This window comes from Anolis carolinensis, chromosome 1 (assembly GCF_035594765.1).
Source record: "Anolis carolinensis isolate JA03-04 chromosome 1, rAnoCar3.1.pri, whole genome shotgun sequence".
Taxonomy (NCBI): Eukaryota; Metazoa; Chordata; class Lepidosauria; order Squamata; family Dactyloidae; genus Anolis; species Anolis carolinensis.
The window spans coordinates 51,361,342-51,367,934 of NC_085841.1; the positions used below are offsets into that span (position 1 = coordinate 51,361,342).

Here is a 6,593-nt window from a genome sequence, read left to right on the forward strand (position 1 = left end):
AGCTGGATACTTCCAGATAACAGATGCACAAATTCGTATGGGGCACATTTATTAATTACTATTACTCAGAACTTGGCCCATCTACTTCTGTTCACTGTCATTATCCAGAAAGAGAACCAGAGTTTTAAGAAGCTGGGATTTTGGATTAAGCATTTTTTTTTGATCTACAGCTTTCAGAAATCCCAGCCAAGAAGTGACCGTGCTGTTTAGGGAGTCTGGAAGTGCTATCCAAATTTTTTCCCCCCAAACACATGATTACTCAATGGAACCTCTGTGTTCAAAAGCAAGGAAGTCCTAATGATCAGAAGCTGGGATGAAAAGACAGAAAATGTTTGTCTCACTTTGTCCTTGAGCCATCCCAGGTCACCAAATTGACTAAAACAGAAGACAAAATACTGGGTGTCTGGTCTCTTCCAGAAAGACATTTCTTATGTTTGACATATTCCTTCTAGTACTATTTATACCATATGTGGTCCATGCAGGATAGAATACAAAAAAAAATCAAGTTCAATGTATAACTCAATTGATATCAAAGACAATTTAAGAATATAAAGTAAGCGTCATTCACATGTGCAACACCCAAAAGCTACGGCTGAAAGAACAGCAGACAGAGAACCAAGCACGAGAACTAATTAAAGAGGCTGTGGAAAGCGGAGAGGGAGCCAGGCGAGGAAAGGTAACACCCCTTTCCACGGCACATGTCTTTTCAAATTAATCTCCACCTTCACAGCATGGCTGGGAAAATAAGTGTCAGTGAATGAAACCGAACAAATATGGCCATATGTTTCGACAACCCCGAGTCTATCCTCCAGCATGTGGACCTTCCAGTGTTCAGTCTTGGTTTTCTGTTCAGCCTTCTCTCCTTCAAGGCGGTTAAGGTCACAGCTGCTTGACTAGACAGTAATTCAGAGTTTAAGCAGACTTGAAAAAAAGAAATGGCCAGTCCAGAAATATCATGTTTATGAAGAAAAGAGGGAACAAGTTGCCACGAAAGGGCCTTAGTGCACTCAAGGGTTTTAGCAACAAATATATTTCATTTGCCTGGAAAACCAAATTGACACTGAGATCAGGAGAAGAATAGAACTGTTTTCTGGGGGAAAGGAGGGGACAAATCCATGCCAGCAGCAATTCACTTTATTTTTCCTCCCTTTAATATGTTTTGAAACATGACAATACTGATGCGCACAATGAGCACATGCTCGCTAGGTGTGAAAAGGAGATCCACACATGGGAAGGACATTACTGTAGTTCTCAGAAGGGGAAATATAGTACTTTTCTTTTTATCTAAAACTGTCATCTACAATTATGTTTTGAACTTAGCATTTTGTTTCAACAGTAGAACTGGTATGATACAGTGATCACATCTGTCCAAAGTGTAAAGATTTTAACCTCTTTTTTACCAGCACTCCGTACAGGTAGATATTCAATGTTATTACTCTGTGTGTGTGTGTGTGGGGGGGGGGGGGGGCGGACAGTGGTAGATGCTGGGTTGAAGAAATAAGATCAGACTGACAGCCTTGGTAATAGAAACTAGATCCCATCCCAATTAAAAACGACACCTTTCTAGTTACCTGAATGAACCATAGGGTGAGTGGGGTGGGGTGGCAGGGCTCTAAGAATGGGATACAAATGTAATACAGTAGAGTCTTGCTTATCAAACTTTCACTCATCCAACGTTCTGTATTATCCAATGCAGTCTGCCTTCTGCTCAAATCCACAGCTGTTTCTCTAGGCAGGCAAGTATCACAGATTTTTTTTAAAAAATGAACTTTTTATGGATTTAACATCCGACATGTTGTTACTGTAAGTTCATTTTATGCAATTCTATCTTTATTTGTAGTCAAGTTTGTAACCAATGTTTTCAATACATTGTGATGTTTTGGTGCTAAATTAATAAATACAGTAATTACTACATAACATTACCATATACTGAACTGCTTTTATGTAAATTTGTTGTAAAACATAAGGATTTTATGCTTAATTTGTAAAATCTTAACGTAAGTTGACGTTTAATAGGCTTTTCCTCAATCCCTCCTTATTATCCAACATTTTTGCTTATCCAATGTTCTGCCAGCCATTTATGTTGGATAAGTGAGACTCTACCATATATAGATAACGACAGATTGGGGATACATCTACACTGTAGAATTAATGCAGCTTGGCACCACTTCAACTATGTGTTCTTTGGCAGAGAAGCTGAAAATCTTGTAAAACTATAACTCCCAGTTTTCCCATGGCAAGTTAAAGTGATGTCAAACTGCTATAATTCCAGTGTAGATCAGGCATGGGCAAATCTGACGCCTCTGTAATGGCCACAGCTCAATGCTATGGAATCAGTGGCAGTTGTAGTTTGAGAAGGGCTTTATGACAGCACAGGCAGAGGAGGCAAAAGCCCTTGTGAAACCACAACTCCCGTAAAAAAGCCACTCCTTCACCAAACTCCTAGTTGGCCATGTTGGGTATGTTGCCAAGTTTAGTCCAGCTTCATCGGCAGTTGGGTTCACAGTGTTTTTTGATTGCGGGTGAACTAGAATTCCCAGAATCGTGGTCCAATCCTCCCCAAACCAAGTGGTGTCCAACTGCCGGGTCGATCTGGTTCTGCTCTTAGCAATATGTCTTGTGCTGTCTATCAATACCAGGTCAGTTAAACATTCATGGAGTCTCCATATGAACCATGTGCATATGCTTACTCCAGTTTCGTCTTGCACTAATTTTTGTGAATGAGTGCTCTTTAGCTCCACACACTTTCACCTTGTTAGCACTGTAGAAGATTGGCTGCCCAACAACCATGTCAATGAGTTAGCTTAGCATCTTTGCTGAGAAGCAAGAAGCATTCCGGTTACATCCACAGAAGTACAGTGAGCACTACTTGAGTTCAGGCTACCAGATCCATCCTCGGTTGGGTTCACAGTGTCCTTTGATTGCGGGTGAACTACAATTCCTAGAATCGTGGGCCAAACCAGTTGTGGTTTGATCCACTTCTTCTCGACCTTTCAAGCGGAGGCAGGCGTGCGATGCTTGGCTTCCCTTCCTTTCCCTTCCCCTCCCTCCCTGTCAGTACAGAGATCTGCCTCGCATTACAATCATGAACAGACTGCATACAATCTGAGCCTGTCTGCGAGAACCGGGGAGAGGGGGTGGGGGCATTTTGAAAGGGGCGAAGGCCTTTTCCATCTCCATCTCGCCCCCTCCCGGATCCCCAAACCCTCCCGTCCCGGGTCCCCACACACACAAAGCCGAGAAGTGTGGGGCGGCTCCGCACCGCTGGCAGCCGAGGAGGCTCATTGCAAAGGCACTTACCGGGTCGGCTCCCTCCGCCGCCGCGCGCTCTCTTTCTGCTCGCCTCGCGCGCAGCTGCCTCTCGCGCCACGCGCCGCCGCCGCAGCAGCAGCAGCAGGGGGAGGAGGCGGAGGGACGGGAACAGCCGCTGCGAGTTGGGGCGCGGCGGGAGGCGCCTGTCCTCGCTCGGACTGCGGAGCGGCCAAGGCGGCACCTGCGAGCGCCTGTCACCCGCCTCTGGCCACGCCCACTCCCCTCCCCACGCCACGCCCCTCCCTCCCCTCCCCGGGAGAAGGAGCGACCACGAGGGAGGGGGGGGAGAGGGAGGGGCTGGCTCTTCCCGGAGGATCCGCGCCTCCCTCTTCCCAAGGTCCTAAAGGAGAAGGTCCCCAGGGGAGGAGGGCAAGGCAAGGGGCCCTTCCACACGGTATAAGGACCCCTCAGCTGCCTGGCTTCCAACCAGGGATTCCTGGGATTGGGAGTCTAGGGAGAGGTACTGGAAATAGTTCTACATTTTCTGTACCTTGGCCCCATCATGTAGGAACTAGACAGGGTTCAGAAGCATTGAATACTAAAGCTAGAATGGTCCACTCCATCATGCGGGGCTTGATGAGTCCAAAAAAAAAAGTCCAAAAAGCTTAAAGCCAACCTTAAAAACTGTGGCATAGACACCGAAAACTGTGAAGCCCTGGCCTTTGAGCGCACCAACTGGCGGTCAGCTGTGACCAGCAGTGCTGCGGAGTTCGAAGAGGCACGAATGGAGGGCTTAAGGGAGAAACGTGCCAAGAGGAAGGTACCTCAAGACAACCCTGACCGGGACTGCCTTCCACCTGGAAACCAATGTCCTCACTGCGGGAGAACATGCGGGTCAAGAATAGGTCTCTTCAGCCACCTAAGAACCCACCCCCAAGACCCCACAGATGGAAGATCATCATCCTCGAACTACGAGGGATCGCCTAATGATGAATGAATGATGAGTCCAAAGCTGGAGGTAAAAGTGCTGGAAGAAACATTAACAACCTCAGATATGCAGATGATACCACTCTGGTGGCTGAAAGCAAGGAGGAGTTGAGGAGCCTTATCACCAAGGGGAAAGAAGAAAGTGCAAAAGCTGGGTTGCAGTTAAACATAAAGAAAAACTAAGATTATGGCAACCAGACTGATTGAGGCAAATAGAGGGAGAAAATGTGGAGGCAGTGACAGACTTTGCATTTCTAGGCACAAAGATGACTACAGATGCAGACTTCAGCCAGGAAATCAGAAGACGTTTACTTCTTGGGAGGAGAGCAATGACCAATCTCGATAAAATAGTGATGAGTAAAGACATCACACTGGCAACATAGTTAAAGCAATGGCATTCCCTGTAGTAACCTATGGATGCGAGAGCTGGACCATAAGGAAGGCTGAGCTAAAGAAGATAAGACACTTTTGAACTGTAGTGTTAGAGGAAAATCCTGAGAGTGCCTTGGATTGCAAGAATATCCAAATGGTCCATACTCCAGGAAATAATGCCCGGCTGCTCACTGGAGGGAAGGATATTATAGAGGCAAAGATAAAGTACTTTGGCCATATCATGAGAAGACAGGAAAGCTTGGAGAAAAGAATGATGCTGGGGGAATGGAAGGAAAAGGGAAGAGGGGCCTACCAAGGGCAAGATGGATTGATGGTATCCTTGAAGGGACTGGCTTCACCTTGAAGGAGCTGGGGGTGGCGACGGCCAGCAGGGAGCTCTGGTGTGGACTGGTCTGTGAGGTCATAAAGAGTCAGAGGTGACTGAGCGAATAAACAACAACAACATGCATGGTTGTAAAAGATGGGCAAAGAAACAAGCTGGGTATGTTTAGCCTGCAGAAGAGAAGACTGAGAGGAGACATGATCGCCATGTATAGATATATGAAAGGATGTCATAAGGAAGAGGGAGCAGGCTTTAAACTACAGGAAAGGATATTCCACCTGAACATTAGGAAGGACTTCTTGACCGTAGGAGCTGTTCAACAGTGGAACTCTCTGCCTTGGAGTGTGGTAGAAGCTTAGCCTTAGAAACTTTTAAACAAAGGCTGGATGGCCATCTGCCAGGGACACTTTGATTGTACTTTTCCTGCATGGCAGGAGGTTGGACTATATGGCTCTTCCAACTCTATTATTTCATTATTCTGTGATGGAAGAAAAATCAACACAACAGAAGCATTCTGAGGATACCATTGATAGTAAGAGGTGGAAGGATATCATTGGGATATGCATCTTACGTGCCAACATTGTTTCTTTGTGAAAGCACTGGGAGAAGTAAAGTTATGCATGTAAAGAGTGTTTCACTGTACAGTAGAGTCTCACTTATCCAACATAAACGGGCCGGCAGAATGTTGGATAAGCGAATATGTTGGATAATAAGGAGGCATTAAGGAAAAGCCTATTAAACATCAAATTAGGTTATGATTTTACAAATTAAGCACCAAAATATCATGTTAGACAACAAATTTGGCAGAAAAAGTAGTTCAATACGCAGTAATGCTATGTAGTAATTACTGTATTTATGAATTTAGCACCAAAATATCACGATATATTGAAAATATTGACTACAAAAATGCGTTGGATAATCCAGAACGTTGGATAAGCGAGTGTTGGATAAGTGAGACTCTACTGTATTTCTAAATCTTCCAGTATGAAGCATTGTAATGTTTAAGGTACAGCCATGCTCTTCTTATGTATTTTTCTATGCAGCGTTCTGAACCTTTTCCATTAACATTATAGAAGTCCCTCAGATAATAAATAAATAACGATATGACCCCAGACATCATTCTTTATTCATAGACCTGGCTTGTATGGTGCTATTTTTAGGTACTGGGGAAAAAACACAAGCACAGGGTGATTTTATGAATTAGATTTTTCTAGGATCAAGAATGTAGGACTACTTTCATATCCACTTTGGGAATTCACAGCAAGTACTCCAGGAACATGGTATAAATTAATGACAGAAAAGGTTTGATCACAGGATCAGAGCTGCAATTTTTTTATAAAAGCAATCCTTCTTCAGCCTTCATGCTCAGATCTGGTGTCAACACCCAGTCATACCTGTCAGGACCCTAGCAACTCAGATGAGCCAAATACAGATGTCTCCTAAACCCTCCTTAATCGTACATTTTACCTGCCTTGGGGTCCCACGCAACAGAGTCTGCCTGCCATTTTCATTTCCCACACTGCACAAAAATAATGCAATAATTGAGACATGGGGGAAACCAAAGTAGCAAATAGACCCAGCCATTTGGTATTCCCTCTAGTTAAAACCTCTGGGATCCATGCATTATAGAAAGCAATCA

General features: G+C 44.6%; 1 protein-coding gene across 1 annotated transcript in view; it reads right to left on the minus strand.

Annotated features, from left to right (window-relative positions):
- The window catches only part of cdc42ep3 (CDC42 effector protein 3), a 47,646-nt gene extending 44,124 nt beyond the window's left edge, over positions 1-3,522 (minus strand). Inside the window, exon 1 of the mRNA XM_003215926.4 lies at positions 3,301-3,522. The gene's annotated coding sequence lies outside the window, so the exon portion shown is untranslated. The remainder of the gene's footprint in view (positions 1-3,300) is intronic.
- Positions 3,523-6,593: the final 3,071 nt, after the last annotated feature.